Source organism: Mauremys mutica, chromosome 2 (genome assembly GCF_020497125.1).
Source record: "Mauremys mutica isolate MM-2020 ecotype Southern chromosome 2, ASM2049712v1, whole genome shotgun sequence".
Classification (NCBI taxonomy): domain Eukaryota; kingdom Metazoa; phylum Chordata; order Testudines; family Geoemydidae; genus Mauremys; species Mauremys mutica.
In genome coordinates, this window is record NC_059073.1 from 287263481 (window position 1) to 287290019 (window position 26539).

Below are 26539 nucleotides of genomic sequence, written 5' to 3' on the forward strand. Positions count from 1 at the left end.
GGCTAAAAACAACATTGACGGTGGCATAGGCTGTACAAATCAGCTTGGAACCTGGGTGCCTATACACGGCGTTCGCCTGCACCGGGTCGGTAGGGTGACCAGATGTCCTGATTTTATAGGGACAGTCCCGATTTTGGGGGCTTTTTCTTATATAGGGACCTATTACCCCACACACATACAGCCTCGTCCCGATTTTTTACACTTGCTACCTGGTCACCCTACGGGTCGGTGCTGCCACATCTTCACTGCTAGTTTTAGCCATGCTAACGAGGTTAAAGCTCATGCAGGTACATCGTCACACACTGCAACTCACCCTTTTGATTGCAATGTAGACCACCCTTACGATGTATTTACCTGGGCTTAGATCCTTAAAAGCATTGAGGCACTTAGCTCCCACTAAAAGCAAAAGGAGGGAAGTACCTAAATGCCTTTGAAAAGCTGACCCACAGTACAACGGGGCCCTGATCTCAGCTGAGGCCTTTTTGATCTCCCACAGTTGAAATAATAATAATAATAAATTGGGGGCCATCAATGCAATTTACATCTTCCCAACCAAAATGTTTGTATTTCCACTGAAGCCTGAACAGGTGCCGAGAACTGCCCCACATGGATGCGTTTTCGACCAGCCTTGCAAAATCATCCAAAACCTACTCTCCTGTCCAGGCTGCTCCTACCAGGATGCTAATTAGAGCAGGTAGTTTTACTTTTGGGTCACAAAATATTCTTCCCCTCCTGGGACATGGGGTGAATTTTGGAAGGCTGCTTTTGGTCAGATTCAGCTTTTTTGATGGTTGGGGCTTTGAGTTTGTCCTTTGTTCATTTTCTGGTTTAAAATATTGACACTGCAGCTGAATCTATTGATATGATTTCTTCTCGGTGCGGCTATTTAGAATGCCAAAGCTTTCCATTTCATTGTAACACTAATCTCATTTCTTTTGCTAGTTGAATTGGCATGAAGAAAGTCTCCCTGCTTTGCAGTAAATTGCTCCTGGCAGCTAGAAACGTAAAGTTCACCCTCCCGCCGGGAGCAAACGCAAATTAGACCTTTGCTCGCTTCATTCTGCGCGTGTGATGAGAGACGTGTGTTTCTGCTGCCAAGTCTTGAGAGTGCATCTCAACAACAGCGTGATAATTAAGGGGGGAAGGGAGAGCTCCCTTTGATGGACACCCAGCCAGCCAGTTAGCTGTAAAATCCCTCTTGGTAGCTGTTCTCTACTTGCTTTACCTGTAAAGGGTTAAAAAGTCCCCCAGGTAAAGAAAACAAAGCAGGCACCTGACCAAACGAGCCAATGGGAAGGCTAGAACTTTTTAAAATTGGGGGAAAAAACCTTTCCCTTTGTCTGTTGTTCTCTCTGGGCTGCAGGGACACAGAGCAGCAGTGCTAGAAGCAGAAATGCTGTGTAAGGTTTGAACCAGGTCTGAAAAATGATCTTCCATACCTAGAAGGAATCATTGGGATAGGGAATGTTTAGCTAAACGTGATCAGGTTTCTTTCTTTATTTTGGCTTGTGGATCTCCTCTGTGCTAACCCCTGATGCTTTTGTTTGCTTGTAACCTTTAAGCTGAAGCCCCAAGAAACTATTTTGGGTGCTTCATTTTTGGGATTGCTCTTTTAAAATCTAGCAAAAGCCTAAGTTCCAGATGTATTTTTTTGTTTTTAATAAAATTTACCTTTTTAAAAAACAAGATTTAAATTGTTGTGGCCTAAGAAGCTTGTGCCTATGCTGTTTGATTAGCTGGTGGCAACAGCTAATTCCCTTTGTTTTTTTCTCAGCTCTTCCCCAGGGGGGCGGTGAAAGGGCTCGAGGGTACCCCACAGGGAGGAATTCCCAAGTGCTCATTCCTGGGTCAAAGGTGTTTTTTTTGCATTTGGGTGGTGGCAGCGTTTACGAAGCCAAGCTCAGAGAGAAGCTGTAACCTTCGGTGTTACAAGTATTAACTGGAGTGGCTAGTATTAATTTTTAGAATCCTTGCGGGCCCCACTTTCTGCATTCGGCGTGACCGAGTGGGGATTCAACCTTGACAAACAGCTATACATTTTCGGAGCTTTTTCACCTTTGCAGTGGACGGGCAACATATCGATTACCATAGGAAGGGCCGCGTGTCTACTAGTTAGGCTCTGGACAGGGCATCAAAAGATGTAGGTGCCATTCCCAGCATGGCTAATAACTTGCTGTGTGACTCTGGGCGCGTCTCTTCAACATTCTGTGTCTCTTGTTGGCCTTTATCTGTTTTGTCTGCCAGCTCTGTGGGGAAAGGACTGTCTCTTACCATGAGTATGTAGATTGCCTACCACAACAGGGCCCCTAGGCACTACTAGAATACCAATAATGAATAATAATGATGTACCACCTGAGGGCCATAGCATGGCTTTCCAAGCCCAGGAACGGGGAAAGCTAATTCCATGGGCTCCGAGGATGCTCTGCTATTGAGGGAGAGGCACGGGTGCGGCCTGCTAGTTGCAGAGTCATATGAAAGGCTTGACCAGACCCCATTGATCGTGGGACATCCATGTGGCACAGCTGCCCCAACATGTGACTCTGCCTCCTCCATCCCTGAGCAGCCATGCTCCTTCCTCCTTTGTGACTGTCCTGGAAGGGGAGTTAATAGGAATCGTTAACTTTAATCAGCATCGACAGCTCCAATTTGGAGAGGCAATGATCAGCAAACAGACCATAATCTTCCCAGTCCACCTGGGAGCAGTCCCCTGTTTTCTGACAGGTGCACCAACGCGATCTATGTCCCAAAGCTTTTGGGAAAGGTCAAACCCTAAGGTCATTGACCAGGGTTCGGGGGAATTTGGCTTATTCTTTGCTTGCTCGCTGCAATCGAGGCGGTTAAGTGGCACTGCTGGAATTGCAATTTATCTGCATTTTATTTTGAAGGGCACCTAGAGGCTGGGATGGGCACTCTCATCAATTAAAATCACTGATCATAATAAATAACACACTGCCCCTATACAGCTCCTTTTGCCTGAGGACCTCAAAGCCCAGGCAAGAGGTTTATTATCTCTTTATTTTCAAACCAGGCTGAATGGACTAGCCCGCAGAGACACACCTCTCCTTTCCGGCCACCACACACTATCAGTGCCACAGTACAAATATAAATCACGTAAAGCAGGACACACAGACAGAAAGAGGATGGTCTGGGGGGCTAAGTCAGAGGACTGGGGTAGAGACCTTCTGCTCTGCCACAGTTCTACTGCATGACCTTAAACTTCTGCACCTCCCTCTGAGGAACAGGGATGAATCAGACTTGCCCACGTCACAGCAAGGTTGTGAGGATTGACACATTACAGATGGCAAAGTGCCTCGCAGTCCTTGGACCGAGGTGTGTGTCTACGATATGGACATTTGGCCATTAGACCCACAGTCTCGAGGCACCTGACGCCTGTTGATTTCAAGGGACACGAGGCACCGGAAGGCCTTTGAGCATCTGGGCCTTTGTACCCACAGTGAGACTGAATCCATTTCACGCAGGTCAGCAAATAACACCTTCCAATCACTATTCAGTTAACTTAGATTTGAGCCCCTGGCTATAAGGTAAAGGGGTCTATAACCCATTGCTTATTCCTAGGGCCCTACCAAATTCATGGCCATGAAAAATGTGTCATGACTGTGAAAACTGGTCTCCCCCGTGAAATCTGGCTTTTGTGTGCTTTTACCCTATACTATACAGATTTCACGGGGGAGACCAGCTTTTCTCAAATTGGGGGTCCTGACCCAAAACAGAATTGCAGGGGGGGTCCCGTTATTGCCACCCTCACTTCTGCGCTGCCTTGAGAGCTGGGAAGCTGGAGAGCGGTGGCTGTTGGCCGGATGCCCAGCTCTGAAGGCAGCACCCTGCCAGCAGCAGCGCAGAAGTAAGGGTGGCAATACCAGACCAGGCCATCCTTACTTCTGCATTGCTGCTGCTGGCGGCAGCTCTGCCTTCGGAGCTGGGCTCTCATCCAACTCTCCAGCCACCCAGCTCTGACAGCAGCAGCACCACCAACAGCAGCACAGGGTAGCAGTACCGCAACCCCTCCAACAATAACCTTGTGAACCACCCCCCCCCCCCAAATCCTCACTGGGTCAGGACCCCTACAATTACAACACCGCGAAATTTCAGATTTAAATAGTTGAAATCATGAAATTTACAATTTTTAAAATCCTCTGACCGTGAAATTGACCACAAATTTGGTAGGGGCCTATTTATTCCTTGAGCCACCCAGCCCCTTGCTCCGGCCTTCATCTGAGTGTCCCCAGCAGGCACAGACCTGGCCTAGCCAGCACCTGTGTCACCCTCTCTGCAACCCCTAGGTGCCAGGTGTGTGTCAGAGGCCTGGCCAGAGCACTGTGTGCTCCGGCTGTCAACTGACAGACAGTCCCTTGGTCACTGTCACTAGCTGGCATAATTTAGAGCAGCCCCCAGGTAGGGCAAACAAATAAGAGTCCCTTGGTTTTCACACCTCAACTGCTAGAACAGGGCCTCATCCTCCCTGATTGATCTAACCTCGTTATCTCTAGCTTGCTTCTTGCTTGCTTATATATACCTGCCCCTGGAAATTTCCACTACTTGCATCCGAAGAAGTGGGTATTCACCCACGAAAGCTCATGCTGCAAAACGTCTGTTAGTCTATAAGGTGCCACAGGATTCTTTGCTGCTTCTACAGAACCAGACTAACACGGCTACCCCTCTGATAAATAAGAAACTGTAGATTTTAAAATCCTTGCCCCTCCTCCAGGTAATGCTACTGTGTCCTTTGCAGGCTGAACATCTTTGGTTGGGACCAGCCGCTGCTTATGCATTATGGCTCTTGACCTCCAAAGAACAGCACAATAAAAAGATACCTCAAGCACAGCATGGTAGCCTTTGTTACTGACTTTGAAATACTGGAGCCTGGTCCTTCCATCACTTTCACTAGTTTCCCACCACTCGAACTCCAGGGACTTGGTTGGAGTTACTCCTGATTCACACCGGTGCCAGAGATGGGAGACTCATGCTCCGTATCTTTCACAACACCTTTCAGGAATCTAAAAAGATGCTCTTCTGACAAGCAAGAAGATTAAGGATTGGTACACTCAGGGCCAAGCTAAGCCATTCAATACTCCCATCATTTATTTCCGAGATAAGCAGGGCAGTTCCCGGTTTGTGTTGAAGTGTGATTTGGAGCAGACGTGCACAACTTAAGACTTTTAAGGAGGTTGACTGGCTGCTCATGCCAATGCTGCATTTTGCGCAAACAACTGGAACCACCATTTGTCTAAATCAGGGCAGTTTGTTCAAATCTGCGCTGAGGGCCTAACATTGGCATTTATTGTGGCTTGGTGTTTTTAGAAACCACCCTGAATGCAACTTTGCTCCGGCTGAAGAACTCAGGATGCTTATTACCGTGATAATTGAGAGGCACAATAATACTCTGGAGTTCTTATGACTGAGGTTAAGTTTTTGTCATGGACCCCTCTGCCCACAGCCGGAGGGAGCTCTGATGGATTCCCCACCATCTACAGCGAGTGGAAGCTCTGGAGTCCTCCCTGCATGGTGGCTGAGCAGCTCTTGAGGTGGGGGGCAGACACCTTCACTGAGTGGGAGTTCTGGGGTCCCCCTGCCTGTGGGGTTCCCTTGCCCCCACCATGGCAGCTGGGAGCCACCAGGGGGCTGGCTGGGAGCTCCAGCCTTAGGGCAGAAAATGTCACTGAGGTCAATGGAAGTCATGGTTTCTGTGACTTAATCATAGCCTTCATAGAATATCTCAGGGTTGGAAGGGACCTCAAGAGATCATCTAATCCAATGCGCTGCTCAAAGCAGGACCAATCCCCAGACAGATTTTTTACCCCAGTTCCCTCAAATGGCCCCCCTCAAGGACTGAACTCACAACCCTAGATTTAGCAAGCCAATGCTTAAACCACTGAGCTATCCCTCCCCGCAACTGAATTATGACTAATTCATGCTGAGGGCTTCTGGTTTTAGGTTTTACCAAATAAACACCTCCAGACTCAAAAAGAAATGAAATTGGCATTTATCCAATAAATACCAGAAACACACTGGAAAGAGCTACTTGTATCTGAGGACCTGTCTACGTGGAGCAGTAATGGGGGACTTTAACAGGGGTGTGATTTCTCAAGCGCACTCACGTGTCACGCATTCACTGGTCTCTGTAGGCCTGCTGGTGTGTACTAAAGGTTCCCTAGTGCACTTAAACGTAGTGCTGTTTGAAACAGGCCCACATGTAAGAGCACTAGGGAACATTACAAAGAGATTACTTGTTACAGTGTATACTACTAGAATGGGTAATGTATATCATATATATTAATACAGTCTACACAAAGAGAAAGCCCTGCAAAATCCCAGTCTTTGGTCATCTAAAAACAGAAGCCCTATTCATTTCATACCCATTAATGTTAATAAACCATAATTGCCAGGCATTAGGAGGAATTTGAGCCCATATCTGGACAGCTACAACCATTCAATTAGGACAGCATTAATGTGCCACTAAGAAGATGTTATTTGGTCTATATTTCATTGCTTTTCTGGCTAGGGGTAACAATCAGATTTGGAGGAGCGGAATTGAGCTAAGGTCACTTGACTAGCAAAATATGGGGATTTGAAGAGTTCCATTGCTTTTGAGCCTAGCTTGGGAACGTAATCTGCCCATAATCCATCCTGTGGAGTTTTTGCCCCAAAGATCTGAGGACCAGTTTAAACTAATTTGAGCAGGACTCATCATCCATCAAGTCCACAGTGTACAGGTTCCAAGGAGTTACTTGAATTAAATCGCTAGGATTCTCTATTGCAACAAGTCAGCTTTGCCTTTAGAGAAAATATGTGTATTGTCCAGGCATCCACACACTGCTAACACTGCCAAAGTCCTGTCCCAGTTTGTATTGGGATCAAGTTAAACACCGTGATGGATTTCTCAGAGTGGTTTCTTTTCCAGTTCTCCCTAAATCCTGGTCCAGAATTTGGAGGGGATCTTCTCAGGATGTCACAGAACTGAAACGGAGCTTTTCCAAGTTCAGGGTCAGCAGGTATTTTGTCACTGACACCATCACATGTCCTCACAATGTCACCCTTGTACAATGTCACACATACAACATCACCCATATATAATGTCACCCATGAGCACTTTACAAACAGCCATTCACTCAGCCACACAACACTCCCCATAAAGTGTCATCCCCTTTTCACAGATGAGGAATCTGGGACACAGAGACATTAGAGGGACTGTGACAGCTCAAAAGCACTGGTCCAGAATCTCGTCTACCTTAGTGCTGAAGTTGGTGGAGATTCACCACTGTGAAGCTGGTGTGAGAGGAAAATTGGGCCCACTATTTTAAAGCACCATACTGTCCTATGTGCAATCATTCTATCATTTTATTTGTCCACACACTGTGTTTTCGGGCAGGTGGCTATTTCAGGAGGACTCCTGAAGCACCCGTCATAGGGATGAGCGTGAGTATCTATTGTGTTTCCGGGAAACGGGGTGGCCGAAGCCCGCCCCATGCTAACAGATCCCCCCCCAGCCTAAGGGGAGGTTCCACAGGGCTGACCTACATGAACACAGGCCTGAGCAGCTGACACCTACAGCTCCTAAAAGACAAGATCAGCTGCTCCTGCTGGAACCCATGGAGAATAGGAAACATTCCAGCTTGGTGCACCCCATCTCCATATGCAGCTTCTTCAGAGGAGCGCCGCAAACATTATATCTCAGAGATCCACCCAGAAAAATGCTGCATATCAGAAACTGCTTTCTAGAGCCAGCAAATGCTGCCTGTAAAGATATTTTCCTCCCGTTCATGTCTGGGAGCACTCCTGGAGAGTGAACGGGGGAGAGTGCAGGTGGCTTCTGAGCAGTGCACAGGCATGATTGTGTCACCTGGCTAGTGCGTGTGACCAAGCTCCAGGATGTGTGAACAAACTCTCTTGAGTTTGCACAAGGATCAGCACATGGAGATGAGCTACAAACATGAAGAAAGTCAGGTCTGACTGACAAACAAACTCTGCCCGGACATTTCGAGTTCACTATCACAGTCCTAAGTGAGGGCAAGACATGAGGGAAGAGTTTAAAAACCAGGTGCCTGAAGTTAATCTCCTAAGTGATATGAGTGATTATTTATTATTTGTCTTATTAGAGCGCCTAGGAGCCACAGTCATTGACCAGGAGCGAAGTGTGCTACAAACACAGAATAAAAACACAGACCCTGAACCAAAGGCACCTGCATACAACTTCCTTGGGAGCTGCTGGGTGTACTGCTCTTTTGAAAACCAGGCCACTGATTTAGGGCCCGTAAACCAGGATTTCGGAGCCTAACTTGAAGCCTCCATTTTTTTAAATCCTGGCCATGGTTTTGAAGTTGATATTGGCCTTTCAAGTGCTATGCCCGTGGTCACATGGCAGCAGAAGCCAGAGCACCAGAATCCCAGCCTTTGGCTTCAGCCACCAGACCACGTTCCCTCATCTCCATAGCAAAATCACGGCTAATCATGACAGACAAAACCAATTGCTCACATCCACCCACAGCACAATCAAGAGAAGCCTAGTCAATGATCAGCATAATCATCATTAGCAATTTAACACAGTGGTACTGTGCTGCTAAAACCACCATCTTTGCCCTGATAACACCATTCGTCCAAGAATCTCAACACGCTTTAGCGATATTCGTGAACTGTTTCTCAACACTCTTGTACTCTGAAGTATTATCATTAGAGATTATCAGAACCACAGTAGGATCCTGGCCCCTGGCTATGGCCCTACAGTAAATACAAATAATAAATAATAATTTTCCATCAGATAATTCAGTTCCATTGAAAGCTAAATGCTTCACGAAATGGTGTCACTTTTGCTGAAATTTTGTTTTGGAGAAAAACTGGGGGCAGCGATTCCAGCAATGTCTAAACATTCCATTTCAACATTTTCGGCCTGCAACATTTCAATTTCTCACTTTGACATGATTTTTTCTTTTGAAATGGAACATTTCATTCGATCCCAAACCAATTTTTGTTTCTGAATTTCCTTCAGCAGAGAATTTTTGCAAATTTCTGGGTTTCATTCCAATTCGGGATAAAGCCAAATTGCAAAATCTTTTGTGAAGTGGAATTTGCAGCCTCCACACAGCTCTAATAGCCCATTTTTACAAATGGGGAAACGGAGGCACAGAAGGGTGACAGCATAGGCATCGACTCTGTGGGGGTCTCTGGGGCACAAGCACACATGGAAAACAATAGGGGGTGCTCGGTACCTATGGACGGTGGTCCTGCCTGCACTCCGCCCCTAAGCCCCACCCGAGCTTGGCCTCTTCCCGCTGTGATCCCACCTATGCTGTGTCTCTTCCTTCCCCGGCTCCACCTCTCCCCCCCAGGCCTCTGCCATTCGCTTCTCCACGCCCCCTGCCCCCATCACTCGCCCTTAAGGCAGGAGTGGGGCAGAGCAGAGTGAGCGGTGGGTGGGAGGTGCTCAGGGGAGGGGGTGGAGAGGAGCGAGTGGCAACTGATGGCGGGCGCCTCAGAGGAGCGGCTGAAGAGGATCAAGCAGTGGGTGGGAGGTCTCGGGGGAGGGGGCAGAGTGGGAGCGGGGCCTCTTGGGAAGAGGCCGAGCGGGATCAGAGCATTGGGGCAGAGCGGGGGTGGAGCACCCGCCAGCAAAAACAAAAGGCAGCACCTGTGGGTGAAGATGAATATTCTCCAACATGGCTGACTGAAGAAGGGCACCTAACTGTGATGTGAGTCTCAGACCCAGCTGAATATCTGTAGCCAGCTCCTAATGATTTGAAAATCCGGACACTTGTTTAGACGCCTACATAGGTTTAGGTGTCTATCATTAAGCTCAAATGTGAAAATTATGTCCTAAGTGACTTGTCCCAGAGTGACTCAGGAAAACCTCAGGGTACGTCTACACTACAGGATTATTCCGATTTTACATAAACCAGTTTTGTAAAACAGATTGTATAAAGTCGAGTGCACGCAGCCACATTAAGCACATTAATTCGGCGGTGTGCGTCCATGTGCCGAGGCTAGCGTCGATTTCCGGAGCGTTGCACTGTGGGTAGCTATCCCGTAGCTATCCCATAGTTCCCGCAGTCTCCCCTGCCCATTGGAATTCTGGGTTGAGATCCCAATGCAAAAACAATGTCGCGGGTAATTCTGGGTAAATGTCATTACTCAATCCTTCCTCCGGGAAAGCAACGGCAGACAATCATTTCGCGCCCTTTTTCCCTGGATTGCCCTGGCAGATGCCATAGCATGGCAATAATGGAGCCCGTTTTGCCTTTTGTCACTGTCACCATATGTGTACTGGATGCTGCTGACGGACACAGTACTGCACTGCTACACAGCAGCATTCATTTGCCTTTGCAAGATAGCAGAGACGCTTACCAGTCATATTGCACCGTCTGCCATTGTAAGTTGGTGATGAGATGACGGTTATCAGTCGTTCTGTACCGTCTGCTGCTATCATGGGTGCTCCTGGCTGGTCTCGCTGAGGTCGGCCGGGGGCGCATAAGCAAAAATGGGAATGACTCCCTGGGTCATTCCCTTCCGATGTTTTGTCTAAAAATAGAGTCAGTCCAGCCTAGAATATGGGGCAAGTGTACTAGAGAACCAGAGAGCACAGCCGCTCCGTGTCTGAGCCCCAGAGATCCCGCAGAAATGATGAGCTGCATGTCATTCTAGGGGGTGCCCCTGCAACAACCCCACCCATTGCTTCCCTCCTCCCACAACCCTCCTGGGCTACCATGGCAGTGTCCCCCCATTTGTGTGATGAAGTAATAAAGAATGCAGGAATAAGAAACAGTGACTTTTTAGTGAGATAAAATGAGGGGGAGGAAGCCTCCTGCTGCTATGATAGTCCAGGCAGTACAGAATCTTTTCTTTAGACATGACCGGGGGGGGCTGATGGAGCTCAGACTCCAGTTGCTATGATGAAGACGGTTACCAGCCGTTCTGTACCATCTGCTGGGAATGACCAGGAGTCATTCCTATTTTTACCCAGGCGCCCCCGGCCAACCTCACCGAGGCCAGCCAGGAGCACACAAGGGCTGATGACGAGGACAGATACCAGTCCTTCTGCACTGTACCGTCTGCCACCGGGGAGGGGAGGGGAGGGGAGAGGATGCTGCTGTTTAGCGCTCCAGCACTCCATCTACCAGCAGCATGCAGTAGACATAGGGTGACATTGAAAAAAGGCGAGAAACGATTTTTTTGCCTTTTCTTTTGGGGGGGGAAGGGTGTAAATTGACGAGATACACCCTGAAACACCCGGGAAAATGTTTTTGACCCTTCAGGCACTTGGAGCCCACCCAAGAATGCAAATGCTTTTCGGAGACTGCGGGGACTGTGGGATAGCTGGAGTCCTCAGTCCCCCCTCCCTCCCTCCATGAGCGTCCATTTGATTCTTTGGCTTTCTGTTACGCTTCTCATGCAGCACTGTGCTGAGTCCCTGCTGTGGCCTCTGTCTATCATAGCCTGGAGATTTTTTCAAATGCGTCTTCTGTAATGGAGCTCTGATACAACAGATTTGTCTCCCCATACAGCGATCAGATCCAGTATCTCCCGTACGGTCCATGCTGGAGCTCTTTTTGGATTTGGGACTGCATCGCCACCTGTGCTGATCAGAGCTCCACGCTGGGCAAACAGGAAATGAAATTCAAAAGTTTGCGGGGCTTTTCCTGTCTACCTGGCCAGTGCATCCGAGTTCAGATGGCTGTCCAGAGCGGTCACAATGGTGCACTGTGGGATAGCTCCCGGAGGCCAATACCATCGATTTGCGGCCACACTAACCCTAATCCGACATGGCAATACCGATTTCAGCACTGCTTCTCTCGTCGGGGAGGAGTACAGAAACCAGTTTAAAGAGCCCTTTATATCGATATAAAGGGCCTCACTGTGTGGACAGGTGCATGGTTAAATCGGTATAACGCTGCTAAATTCGGCTTAAACGTGTAGTATAGACCAGGCCAAAGAGTTCTGATTCTGATGGCTCTGCTACTCAGCACATCTACGCCCAACTAGAGCTGGTTGAAATGTTCAGAAACTAGATTTTTCAATATTTTTTCATTAAAATTTCAAATTCCATGAAATATTGTTTTGCCTCTTTCGACCAGCTGTACTCGGCCTAGCTTCAGATCCCATTGACCAGGGGAGGGAAACTATAGGTCTACTTAAGAGAAGGGGTGGTCACCTGCTCCCGCCGTAAAGAGCTTAAAACAGCCCAGGAGAGGGCTGTGGCTGGGAGCAAGCAGTTCCCAGGCTGACTGGGGAAGCAGCCTCAGCTGTGGCCACACCCCAGTCAGGGCTCAGCGGGCCCTTATAAGAGGGCAGTGGTCCAGGAGCAGAGTCAGTCTCTCTCTGCCTCTAGAGAGGGAAGGGCCTGGCTGCTTAGGAGCTCACAGGGTATGTAGAGTGGAGCAGGGCTGGGGGAAGGCCAGGGGAGGTGGGGAGCTCTGGCCTGGAAACCACCCAGGCTACAGGCCTGGTTAAAGGCCCAGAACGGTACTGGGGTTGCAGAGGGCAGCTCAAGGGGTAGGCATATGCAGCCGGTCCAAACCCCCCTTGCCTATGATGAGTGGCTTTTACACTACAGTCTGCCCCAGTGAGTGGGGGCTAGATGGTGACTGGCAGTAGCCCAAGACTGAGGTGAGGTGGGGGTAGTGGGTCCAGGAGGGAGATGGGGGGGCCAGTGGCAGCGAGGCACCAGCCTGCAAAGGGCGCTCTGGGTCAAACGAGCTAATTTCCAGGACGACCAACAGGAGGCACCACATGGGTGAGTCTCGCCCCGTTACAATAGGCCTGTCTCCTAAGCCTTTCAGCCTCTTAACAGATTTAAAAATTTTATTAAAGCCAATGTTGAAAATCAAATTTACACAAGTTAAGAGGGAAGCTCCTGTACATCTGGGGTCAGGCTTGAGTTATGAGAGATTACAAGTATCGGTTACAAGGTTCACAAGATACATACATAGTACATAACCAGCATAGACCCAGATTGGGGTGCGGGAGTTTTAGCCAAGAAGCGATAGCTTTTCAGCTTGTTTAAGAATGAAGCAAGCTTTCCATCGACTCCAGAAAGTACGGATTTCCATTTCTACCCCCTTATACTGCCTATAAAAGAAAACAGCCAGGAGATAAGCAAATATCCCTGCCCCGGAATGTTCTGCCTTTTCCACTGAGTCTGTCAAGAATATGACAACAAAACTATTGCCAAGGATGACAATTCACCTTGACTATTTTGAGAAGCTGTTATCTTATCTCTCCGCACCTGTCTCCTGACAGGCAGATGGAAATTTTTGAGGAAGGGAGCCAAGATGTTTAAAAAAATTAAAAAAAAAGAGAGAGAGATTGCACGAGGTGTCATTCAAAAATGGAGACTGATCTCCCTGTTATCACTCCATGATGAGCACATCTCATAGCCGACAGTAGTGACTCCCCATCTTTTCAGCTCAAAGGAGCTATACTGATTTACTCCAGCTAAGGATCAAACACAGGCTCTTTGTTCTACCAACATCTGCCTACTGCCTCCCTTTCATTTGTGTCTGCTCTAGCTATGGAGAAGACCCACTTCTGTGATAGCCTAGACCAGGGATGGGCAAACTATGGCCCGCGGGCCGGATCCGGCCCTTCAGGGCTTTGGATCCGGCCCGCGGGATTACCCCGGGTGGTGCTGCGGGCCTGGCGCTGCTCTCAGAAGCAGCCCCCGGGCCGGGAGGCAAAGGGCTCCATGTGCGCACGCAGAGCCCTCTGCCCCCCCCCCCCCCGCCCCAGGGGCCGCAGCACTTCCTGGAGTGGCGTGGGGACAGGGCAGGCATGCAGGGAGCCTGCCCTGGCCCTGGTGTGCGCCACTGCCACCCCGGAGCCACTTTAGGTAAGCGGCACCGGGCTGGAGCTCAAACCCCTCCTGCCCCCCGCCCCCCAACTTCCTGCCCTAAGCCCTCTGCCTGTACCTCGCACCCCTCCTGCACCCAACTCCCTGCCCTGAGCCCCTTTCTGCACTCCTGTGCATTCCAACCACCTGCCCTGAGCTCCCTGCTGCACTCCGTGCACCCCAACTCCCTGCCCTGAGCCCCGTCCTGCACTCCGCACCCCTCCTGTACCCCAACCCCCTTCCCTGAGCCCCCTCTTACACTCTGCACCCCTTCTCTGCCCCAATCTCTTGTCCTGAGCTCCTTCCTCCACATCCCGCACTCCACCCGCCCTGCCCCGGCCCTGCATACAATTTCCTCACCCAGATGTGGCCCTCGCCCCAAAAAGTTTGCCCACCCCTGGCCTAGACGGATCATAAATGAAATGGAAATGAGCAACAGTGGCACGCTGATAAAAAAACACCCTCGGTGCAAAGAGTCCAGCACACAGCCTATGTATCACTTAGGCTTCACTTAAGACCTCAAATAGGACTTAAACTGTGCATAACCCTCTTCACAGGGGTGAATCTCATCCATTATAAAGAAATGACTTGACTGGGCTTTGTATCATCAAGGTTTCCAGATGGGTAAGTTTAGAACTGACCAATGGATAGTGTTTTAGCAGCTGGGGAGAATGATCTATAGATAAGTGTGTGTGCATTATTTGCTCTCCAATCTGCACTTATGGGTCTCTGTAAAGTGTCATCTGTGCTTTCCCATCTCTGCTCCCTTTTTTTGAAAATGAAAGGCCACAGATATTCATTCTTGGTATAGCTCCAATGGACTTGGGTGGAGTTACACCCCGGTGAATTTCCAAGGGGTGTTCGTATGATGAGGCTTTCTCCTGATGCTGAGATTTCCAGATAAACAAAGCAAGCTCTTCACAGGGCTGGGGGGTTGTCAGCCCTACTTAAGAGAAGGACCATGGGCAATCGTGAAGGCCCCCAGGCAGGTTGGCATTGCCTTCCAGGATCTACCTGCAAGGAATAAGCTCTGGGACCAGGCTTCATGTTAAACTTGAAATTCCCTGGAGAACAGGCTTTAGTCAAAGTCAAAGCAGCTATATTTAATCTTCAGATAATGCTGACTTGCCCTTGGATCAGTCAGCAGTGTGGACCCAATGCATTCTGCTGCCTCCAGACAAGTCCTTCAAGGTGGGGACGTGGGGCCAGACCCTCAAAGGAATTTAGAAGCCTAGCCCCCATTGATTTCAATGCGAGTAAAGTTCCTAAATACCTCTGAGGCTCTGAGCCAATGTCCCTGCTCTTGCTCATATTTGTTAAGCCATCGCCGTAAAAAATAGAAATAACTTAACTGGCCTCTGCCTGTTGCCTTGGTTGTGAAGTCAATGAGATTCCTTTGGGTCCTTCCAATGTAGGAAGCGAGCTTGGCATGTGCCCAGCATGCACCAATATTGCTGGCTAGAGGTGCTGTCTCACATAGTGCGTGTCCGGTAACTGTAATTACCCCCAGCGGCACACCTGCTTGGCTTTGCGCTGGGACAGGGTCTTATCAACAGCAAATGCTGGCAAGAAAGATTCATGCGTGTGCCTCTAATCTGCACGGCCCGGTTCTAAAGTCTCAGCAACCATCTGTGAAACTAGTCCAATTTCGAAGACGACTCTTCCTTCTGTGGATCAAATTCTGCTCTCTGTGATCATGATGTAAATCCAGTGGAGTTACTACAGATTTATGCTGCAGTGACTAAAATGAGAATCTGGCCCAAGTTCCAAACCTTCTTCAGCCCATCTGACCATCCAGCGACTCAAACACAGGGAGGTACCTTTTGATGAAGTAAGCTATAGCTCCTAAATAAAAAAGGTGTGGTGGGCTGAAGAAAACCCAAAGGAAGCTGAAGCTAGCTACATTTAGGCTATCAGTAAAGGGCAAATTTTTAACAGCAAAGATAATTAACCATTGGAGCAAATTATATGCTGTAGCTCAACCACAAGATATGGGCTTGATGCAAGGATTACTAGGTGAAATTCTATGGCCTGTGTTATGAAGGTCAGATTAGATGATCACAAAGATAGGTGTGAATAGGACGTCAGTCCCAGAAAGATGAATCAGCTCACCCTTATGAGATCAGCTACATATTGATAGGAGCATGTAGGCCCCGATCCCATGCCCACTGAAGGCAATGCAAACCCTCTAGTTGACTTCAGTGGCCTCTGGATCAGGCCCTTGGTCCTCTCAGTTGGAGCAGGATGCTGTTATGTCTTGGAAAATGCCTCGGTTGGCAGGATCAGTAGCAATATTTACTCGAAACTCGTCTGTGAGCCTGATTAATGCTGGTTTATTGTTTTGTAGTTATGTCAATACATTTCAGGTCTGGTTTATTTAAAGGACGAAAGGGTTGGTGTGGGAGCCTGCCAGCGTTAAAGAAACACTCTCTCCTTCCAACACAAACAAGAGCACACACAGTGATCACCCAAGAGCATTTCACTTTTGATCAGTGCTACAGAGAGGTTATTAAACGGAGACTCTACTTTCATGGTTCATGGGCCAGTCCAGCTCCCAGTGAAATCAAAGGAAGTCTTTCCACTCACTTCAGTGGATATGAGATTGGGATTTTGGAGTATATCTGCATAGCCTGTGGCAGTGGGCCTCAGAACAGGTCTAGCACTACTATACTAATAATAGCTCTGTAGACACCCTACCCCAGGCTTCAGAGCCCAAGGTCCAGCCCAAGCCACAGTGTCTACACAGGTATTTTTAGCACAGTCGTGTAAGCCTATCGACCCGGGCTCGGCAGCTCACGGCCGTGGGCTGTGCAAACTCACCCTTCGTTTGCCAAAGCAAGCTCGAAAATGTCCAGCTCAACGCCTTCCAATCAAAACTTCACATCCCAGCAGAGTCAGCTCAGCCCTTGCAGTCTATTAAGTTGGCTGGGGCAAGATATGGATAAAGGGCCGTGTTCCAGTTACACCAATGTAGCTCCACCGAGGTCCCTGGACTTGACTTCAATTTCAGAGCATTATTCTGGAGACCCAGTGGTGAGACTTCAGGTGAGGGAGAACAATTCTGAACGGGACCCGGCAGCATGTGAGGACCCAGAGGAAGTGGTTAAAGATCTAAGCGATACAGGTGTATTCTTTGGTGCATGGGAGAAGGCAAACAGTGGTAACTGGCACATGCCAGAGTCTGGGGAGATGGAAATGTTTTGGAATTAGTCATTTGCCAGATTCTGCCACTTTTGCTCATGCCACTTAGGACCTTAAACCACCAGTAAATCCCATGGAAAGCAGCAGGCCTGCTCATGGAGTAAAGCATGACTAAGCATGGATACAAAATGGAAGTTCCCAAGCTCTGACCGCAGGCACCCAGACTGGCACTGGCCACAAACGATGTCACATGTCATCAGGCTCGCTGCTACCATAGAGACAGGGACAAGGAACCACTGTAAGTCAAATATTTATTTTCAAATACATTTTGCAACTTGTTTGTGCTGTTTGCACGCAGCGATGAGTTAAATGGCTGGATGACGTAGCTCAGCTCTCTGCGGAGTCAAATAAAGAGAGTTTAACCTTTAAGGAATCCGCATTTCTCCCGAAGGGCTGATGTTTCTTTAATTATTATTTCTTTAAAAAAAAACAACAGAGTGATGTGTCACTTATTTTATTTCCTTCTAAGATTTCATTAGAAAGGATTTTAGCTGGAAGCATCTTACTACCTCTCTACCACAGCGGCTGAAATTGAACAAAGTATCCAGTTTAGATTCCTATTAAAGCAGAACCCCTAGCAAGGCTGACACCAATGGAAAGAACAAGGGACTGTGAGTCACGGTTCCTTTCATTCAAAGGGTACGTCCAGACTACCCGCCGTATCGGCGGGTAGCGATCGATTTTTTGGGGATCGATATATCGCGTCTCATCTAGACATGATATATCGATTCCCGAACGCATTCCCCGTCGACTCTGGAACTCCACCGGAGCGAGTGGCGGTAGCGGAGTCGACAGGGGAAGCTGCGGCTGTTGCTCTCGCGCTGTGAGGACCCAAGGTAAATCGATCTAAGATACTTTGACTTCAGCTGCGCTATTCACGTAGCTGAAGTTGCGTATCTTAGATCGATACCCCCCTAGTGTAGACCAGCCCTTAGTTGTATTACACTAGTAGTAGTGCCAATCCAGTGCAGGGCCATATTGTGCTAGATGCTCTATAAAGCTAGAGTAAGAGACAAAAAGATCACAGTCCATATAGACCAGACTGACAAAGGGTGGGAGGTAGGACAGATTATGCCATTTTACAGATGGGGAGCTTAGGGCTTGGCTACACTTGCAAGTTAGAGCGTATTAAAGCAGCCTCAGGCTCCCTAACTCCCACCTGTCCACACTGGCAAGGCACTTAGAGCACCTGGACTCTGCAGCTGGAGTGCTCCTGGTAATCCACCTCCATGAGAAGCATAACGCTTGCTTGGCCTCGGCTGAAACACCCCGGCATCAGTGTGAACAAGGTGTTGCATTACTGCACTATGATCAGTCTCCAGAAACGTCCCATAATCCCCTTAAGTCAAGTGACCACTCTTGTCATTGTTTTGAATCACTGCAGGAATGCGGATATGCCCTTTCAAAGCTCCATTTATGACTGCCGGCATGTTTATCTGCTCCGAGACAAAGCAAGCCATTAGTGTGGAATGCTGCTTGCTGTGAATGTGTGAGAGAGAGAGGCAGTGGGGAGATAGGGGGTCTGCTGCTGTCTGAACTTACAAGACAGCAGGCTGACATGCTCTCAGCCTCCCCAAAACCCATTCTCTCTCCCCCCACATACACACAACACACTCCCTGTCACACTCCACCCCACCGCACCCCCAATTTGAAAAGCACGTTGCAGCCACTTGCATGCTGGGATAGCTACCATAATGCACTGCTCTCTGTGGCATTGCAAGAGCTGCTAATGTGGCCACACCAGTGCGCTTGACTCTGATAGTGTGAACACACTGCAACGCTTTCCCTACAGCGCTCCCCGAAGGCCAGTTTAACTCACGGCGCTCTACATCTGCAAGTGTAGCCATGCCCTAAGAACTAGAGAGATTAACCAGTTTACTCAAGATCATACAGGGAGCAGATTCAGGAATTGAAGCCCAGATCAGTGCCTTAACCAAGGCCATCTTTCCCCTGGATTGTTTTTGTGATGCTGACACTATCCAAGTCACTTCAATTGCCTGGGTTTTATTTTACACAATATTTCTTTTACAAAGGTTGTTACAAAGCTTAATAACGACGCGTACAGCACTCTGTGGTCTCGGGAGGAAAGGCTCTATCTAGCTATATTTCAGTGCTACCAGACACACTCCTGGTTTGTGCTGCCATCTGCACTGAACAGTGGCTTGCTGTGTTTACTCGTTCCCGCGAACACATTTGTTGGCCGGGGATGTAAAATAAATCTGTCTCACTTATTACCTTTATTGAGCGTCTTAATGACAGGTCATTTAGAAACCAATTTATGGCAGCATAGCTCCCAATGAGCTGGAGCAGGCGTGAGTCCTGGCAAAGGCGAAGGAGTCTCTGGATACAGCCTGCAAAGCCTCTTTGATGTGATTTGTTGGGAGGAAAGTGTCATTTAGTGTTGTTCTGGTAAATAATGTCATGGCCCACGTGGCTGCATTGTCTGTGGTAGAAGCTCCTTCTCTGCGTGCTCTGCTCTGCCTAGAGACTGATCTTGAACTCAATCAGTTTCTTGAGTGTATTCGCCAGGTGTTTCCCAGCTCACCTAGACGCAGCCCAAGGGTCAACTGAAGACTATGTCAGACATGGCCAAAGGTAGGGTGACCGCTCCATTAGGAGGTACAGGTGCATCGTGCCCTCTGGATGTGTCCTGTTCATGCTAATGTCACCCACTCTATTGCAAACAGGGCCTGTCCTCAGGGGGCATGTGCAGCCCTGGGATTAGCAGATGTTGACTACTCCATTGCCTTCAAGAGAGTTGCAGGAGGTATGGTCCTGTGGACATCCAGTTCCTGACCAGTGCTTTGTCATGATCAAACAAGAGGCTGTTCCCAGCTCACCCAAGCAGGATTCATACTGAGCCCTGTGCTGCTCTAACACAGCTCAGAGAGTTTAGCAACTGCTCAGTAAAGAGATGAATGATCAGTAAGGAGTAGAGTCTGATCCTGTTACTCGAGTCAAGTAGCATCTTACGCAGCAAGCCGCCACTCCATGGAACTACGCACTGCTAAGTTGCTATTCAAGTAGCGCACAAATCGGAATTTCCATCCCCTGGGTCATTCCCATGTTTAAATGTTTGTGATCATATGGAACCAGGATTCAAAGATAAAATAGCAAAATTTCCCATGGAATGAAAAGTTCCAAAACACGTTGATTCGGAAATGTAGAAAAGTGAAGCTTCAATCTGTTTGATTGAAATAAAGTGTTCTCAGTTTGCCCAATAGAAATCTTTTCATTTTGGTCTCTCAAACTTACCTAAAGCATCTCCGTTAGGGTGACCAGACAGCAAATGTGAAAAATCGGAACAGAGGGTGGGGGGTAATAGCCTATATAAGAAAAAGACGCAAAAATCGGGACTGTCCCTATAAAGTTGGGACATCTGGTCACCCTAATCTCCTTTCAATTGGGTCGGCATTAAACTGCATCTGCCTATGGTGCTGTGGTGCCTCAGAAGAGGTGTAGTTCAGTGGCCTCTTGACCCCAATTTCCCAATAAGCCAGGCTCCCCAGCTGGACTACATCTCCTAGGACACTCCCACAGTCATGTGACTCCCAGGATGCACTACATAGCTTGGTCAGAAGGGAGATCACAATGCATCATGGCAGATGTAGTCTGGCTAAGGAGCCCAGCCCATAGGGGAGAATGGAGACAAGAGGCCCGTGAACTATAACTCCCATAGGCAGACATAGTTTAATGTTGAGCTGACTCAGAGCAAAACATTTCCGTTCAGTTCAACAATCGGTTTTGTTTCAATTCAGCTCAAGCCAACCCAAAATGAAATATTTAGTTTAGATTTTCCTGATGGAAAAGCAAAAGAAATTCTGCAAAACTGACGTCTTCCCAGAGAAAATTTCAACTTTGCAGAAACTGCTTTTGCTGGTGAAGAAATCACGGACTGAAAATTGCCGACCGGTTCTAGCTTTAAGTCTGGGTGGCAGAGACTGATGCTGAATTATGCATCTCGTTGAGTTGCAGTACCTCAATTTAAGGCATTTCCTATAACGGGGGACAAACCACCAAGCTGAACTTGGCCCCAGTAAACAGGATTGAAGCTGTTTCCTTATGTTGCTCCTCTCTTCCCTTAGTCTCAGGAGCTGGTAAATCAGCTGCAGTTGAATTCCAAACAAAATACTCACATAGTTTTGAAAGAGCCACATGACCACAAGTTAAAAGCTGCTGCGGATGCTAGATCAATCTGCACTTTGAGGTTATATTCTCAGTTAACCTGTACCTCAGAGTCTGGGGCAGGAACAGAATAGGGTTGGAAGAAAAGATGGAGTTAGGCCACCTTTATGTTCCCCCATAGTCCAGAACCTGCCCTGAACCTGATGTAGAGTTAGAGCAGCCATCTTGAATGCCTCAATTTAGGCATCGAAAATGAATGGCTTGATTTTCAGAGGCACCAAGCACTCATAGCTCTCTTCAGCTGAAGTCAGAACGTTTTGGCTTAAGTGTTTTGCCTAAAGACAGAGCAAGTCAGTGGTAAAACCAAAATTAAAGCCCCCTGTCAGCAACAGGTGGCCCCCCAGAAACCGGAAAATAGGAATTGCCTACCAGCTTGGACCGCTACTTCTGCCTCCAAGATGAATAAAACCAAATTCACACAATTCCACCCCCGGGGAGAGGAGAAGAGAGAAAGAACAAACCACACATGACAGGTGTTAATCACGTCACTTAATGAACTACTGGAAGGTGCAATGGTGATGAGGGCAGTATAAGGTAAGGAGAGGTTATTGGGGAGAGGGGGAATCGAAGCTTGCAATGGGGGAGGCGGGAAATCGAAGCTGCAGATACGCCCACTAGAGCATTCTTCATACATCCATTACTGCAGATTAGGGTCTGATCCTGCCAGTTGCAGAGAAGTTCCTACATAATGCTGAGCACCCCTTTGACTTTGAAGTGAGTGGTGGGTGCTCTGCAGGTTCCAGGATGAGCACCATGGGATGAACCACATCTGAGTTCAGCACCCTGAACGCGGCTCACAAGCTCTCTCAACAGCAGATCTGTGCGATAATGGATCGTTCCATTGGCTGGCAATTTTCAAAAGTCAAGAAGAAAAATGCTTTTGGCTCGAAAGAGATCTTGGCGTCATTGTGGGTAGTTCTCCGAAAACATCCATTCAATGTGCAGCGTCGGTCAAAAAAGTGAACAGAATGTTGGGAATCATTAAGGGATAGATAATAAGACAGAAAATATCATATTGCCTCTATATAAATGGTACACCCACATTTTGAATACTGCGTGCAGATGTGGTCACCCCATCTCAAAAACAATATATTGGAATTGGAAAAGATTCAGAAAAGGGCAACAAAAATTATTAGGGGTATGGAACAGACTCCATATGAGGAGAGACTAATAAGAAAGACCGGGACTTTTCAGCTTGGAAAAGAGATGACTAAGGGGGGCATATGATAGAGGTCAATAAAATCATGACTGGTGTGGAGGAAGTAAATAAGGAAGTGGTTATTTACTCCTTCTCATAACACAAGAACTAGGGGTCACCAAATGAAATTAATAGGCAGCAGCTTTAAAACAAACAAAAGGAAGTATTTTTCACACAACGCACAGACAGTTTGTGGAACGTCTGGCCAGAGGATGTTGTGGAGGCCAAGACTATAACAGAGTTCAAAAAGGAACTAGATAAATTCATTAGCCAGGATGGGCAGGGATGGTGTCCCTAGCCTGTTTGCCAGAAGCTGGGAATGGGCGACAGGGGATGGATCACTTGATGATTCCCTATTCTTTTCATTACCTCTGGGGCACCTGGCATTGGCCACTGTCAGAAGACAGGATACTGGGCTAGATGGAGCTTTGATCTGACCCAGTGTGGCTCTTCTTATGTAGAACCAAAAATGAAAATGTTCAAAATTTCCAGCAACTTAAAAAGGCAGGAAAAACTATCATTTTGAGCAAAACTAAACATTTCGTTTAATCCAAATCAAAACACTTTGTTTTGATCCTGACCAGTTTTTCAATTTAAAAAAAATCAAATTAAAAGAACATTTGAAACAAAAAGTCATTTCAAATGGAAAAATAAACATTTTGGTTTGAAAATGTCAAAATGAAAAACATTTAAGGGGTGGGGCTTTTTTGCAATTGTTAGAGGTTAATTTGTTTTAAAATGAACAGTTCTGGAAAACCAACACAAATCTGCAAAACATTCAGGTGTTGCTGTATGTCTCATCAAAAAAGTTTTGACCCAAAAAAAAAAATTGGCCCAGCATTAAGATGGAGTAATGTTTCTGTTCAGACCAGTGTGCGTCTTAAACTATGCAAACTGGCTAACAGCATGATAGCGAGCATTGGCGCCACAGGAGCTACTGTAGATATATAACAAAGGATTGACTAAGTGGAGTAGTAGGTTAATACAGTCATCTCACATCTGCAGACCTGGGCCTAGGTGGTCACGAGTGAAGAGGAATTTAATGATTTCATCTTGGTCTTTATGGGATATTTGGTCACGTGACAAAAACAGTCATATTTGGCTTGATTGGCAGGCTGCACTCTAGATAAGATGTTGAAGACCTGACATAACAGGCCGGGTGTAGTTCAGGAATGAGGTGCATTGGAAGCTTGTAAAGAACCTGGTCCATTACTGCCATTGCCTTCACCTCCACCATCACTCAACAGCCACCAGAATGATTCCCCAAAGTTCCATATCGAGTTCAGGGCAGGGGGAATGAGCAAATAGGCATTTCCTGTATTTACAAACATTTGCATCCTGTGTCGTTAGCTGGAAAGATTTCTCTCTCAAGCCCCGAATGTTGGCAACTAAAATGATTAGGGGTTTGGAACGGGTCCCGTAAGAGGAGAGATTAAAGAGGTTAGGACTTTTCAGCTTGGAAAAGAGGAGACTAAGGGGGGATATGATAGAGGTATATAAAATCATTAGTGATGTGGAGAAAGTGAATAAGGAAAAGTTATTTACTTGTTCCCATAATATAAGAACTAGGGGCCACCAAATGAAAGTAATGGGCAGCAGGAACAAATAAAAGGAAGTTCTTCTTCACACAGCACACAGTTAACCTGTGGAACTCCTTGCCTGAGGAGGTTGTGAAGGCCAGGACTATAACAGGGTTTAAAAGAGAACTAGATAAATTCATGGAGGTTAAGTCCATTAATGGCTATTAGCCAGGATGGATAAGGAATGGTGTCCCTAGCCTCTGTTTGTCAGAGGATGGAGATGGATGGCAGGAGAGCGATCACTTGATCATTACCTGTTAGGTTCACTCCCTCTGGGGCACCTGGCATTGGCCACTGTCGGTAGACAGGATATTGGGCTGGATGGATCTCTGGTCTGACTCAGTACGGCCATTCTTATGTGAAAATATATACACCCAATTAAGGAATGTGTTTTGAGCTCTTCTTTGACAGAGCCAGATTTCAAGTGCCTCTCTCTAGCAGCAGCTAATTCCTCGTTCTTTTTAGTGCGAGCACTTCCCAATAGCTGACCTATACCATTTCACTGAAGGGAGAGCAGGCTGCTGTGCATAGTAACATGTTACAGCCTCAGAATAAACAGGTGTTGCGGTGAGGTGATGTTTCCTCAGATTATCTTTAACTCTTATTATTCATGAAGCGAGATTTAGTGGGGAGGAAGGGAGTTTAACACTACGGTGAATTCCCTCTGGACACAACTCACAAATAAACTAGTTGCTGCAGCAAGGAATGAAAAACTGTAGCTGTGCAGTGAGACTGATCATTTTATTTTTGAAAATACATATGGAAAATGATCAGCTTGACACACTGAAACCACCAAGATCTAACCCCTTCCCAACCTGATATTTCGATCTACTTACCCAAACCCCATCACTGATGTGACCAAGTGGGAATGGTCTTAATGTTTTCTCTGACTAGTGTGTGTGTGCGCCTCAGTTTCCCCTATGTATTACTCAAGTAATCAGAAGACAGGATACTGGGCTATCTGGACCATTGATCTGACCCAGTATGGCCATTTTTATGTTAAGTATGTAGGATAACAATATGTGATTGTTGTAGAGACCTCTAGAGGGTATCTGTGACTGCTAACTGACTGCAGAAAATGTCCAACAATCTGTAACCTGACAACTGATGGCCAGGCCCTCTCTTCTGCAAGAATCAGCCAGAGATGTTGGTGCAGACTAGGTGACCTGCTTGCCCAGGAAAGGGACAATGGATGGAGGAGGGGCAATGGGCGTGTCTGAGGCTGGGCTGCGGGAAGTGAGTCAGTCTGCTGGCAGGTGTCTCGGGGGGAGAGCCAGGGCCTTGGAACTCTGGATTTCCCTCCCCCCAAGATGGACTTTGCCGAAAGTTCCTGATTTCTGTTCTAATAAGATCTGTTCAAGGCTGTGCTCCTGTCAACTAATAAACTCTTCTGTTTTACTACACTGGCGGAGTCACTGCTGACTGCGAAGTTGGGGTGCACAGCCCTGTGGGGGCACGTAAGGCTTCTCCAGGTGTCCCATTCAGATGGACTCGCTGCGGGGAGCTGACGGTGTGAACAGGGGGGCTTAACACTCTGAAGTCAGACCCAGGAAAAGCCAAAGCCGAGCAGGCTTCTTGCCCTGGTGAGTATGCCCTGAGAGGAGACACACTGCACCAGACATCCTGGCTGAGCTTCAATCAGAGCAGTTCCCGAGCACCAAGACCATGTCTCCATGCAGGGCCGGCTCTAGGTTTTTTGCCGCCCCAAGCAAAACAAATTTTGGCTGCCCTCCACTCCAGCCCTGGATTCCCCCCCGGCACTCCGCTGATGCCCCAGCCCTGGGGTCCACACCCCCTACTGCACCCGCCTGCCGCCCCAGCCCTGGGTCACTGGTAACTCGCTCCCAGGGTGGGTCATTCAGCAGGAATTTTGGATGTGCACAGAACACAGACAGGATTGGTTCCCATATGGTTACAGAGCTGCAGTAAAGTGGAACAATGTTCAGCTTGTGTGATTGGAAGATATCTGGATGCATATTATAAGACTGTGCTACATAAATGAGGAAAAGTTGAGGTGCCTTTGTTATTCTTTTGTTCCACTCTTCCTTTCTATGGGGAATTTGCCAGTGCAATATCACTGTCTTTCTTTTAAACAAATAAAACTTAATAAAATAAAATAAAAGGCAATGGCTGTTGAAAATAGCAATTCCAGTCCTAATAACCACTGGGAAGCATTTCTTGCTCAATTTTATCCTACTTTTTCTACAGCAAGTTACAGTGGATCAGTATATTTGATCTGGGAGAAATGAAGTAACAGCTGCCCAAATTGAGCCAGATTTCCTCTCCTGCTCCCCCCGCCCCTGCAGCCTCAGGAGCTGGGGAGCGCAGCAGCATGTCTGGCTCCGCACAGAGCCAGACACGCTGGTCTGAGTGGCATGGTAAGGGGGCCAGGGGGTTGGAGAAGGGGTATGGGATCCCAGGGAGCAGTCAAGGGACAGGGAGCGGGGGGGTCGGATGGGTCAGGGATTCGGGGGGCAGGGCCTGTCAAGGGGTAGGGATGTAGAGAGGGGTCGTAGCAGTCAAGGGACAGGGAGCAGGGGG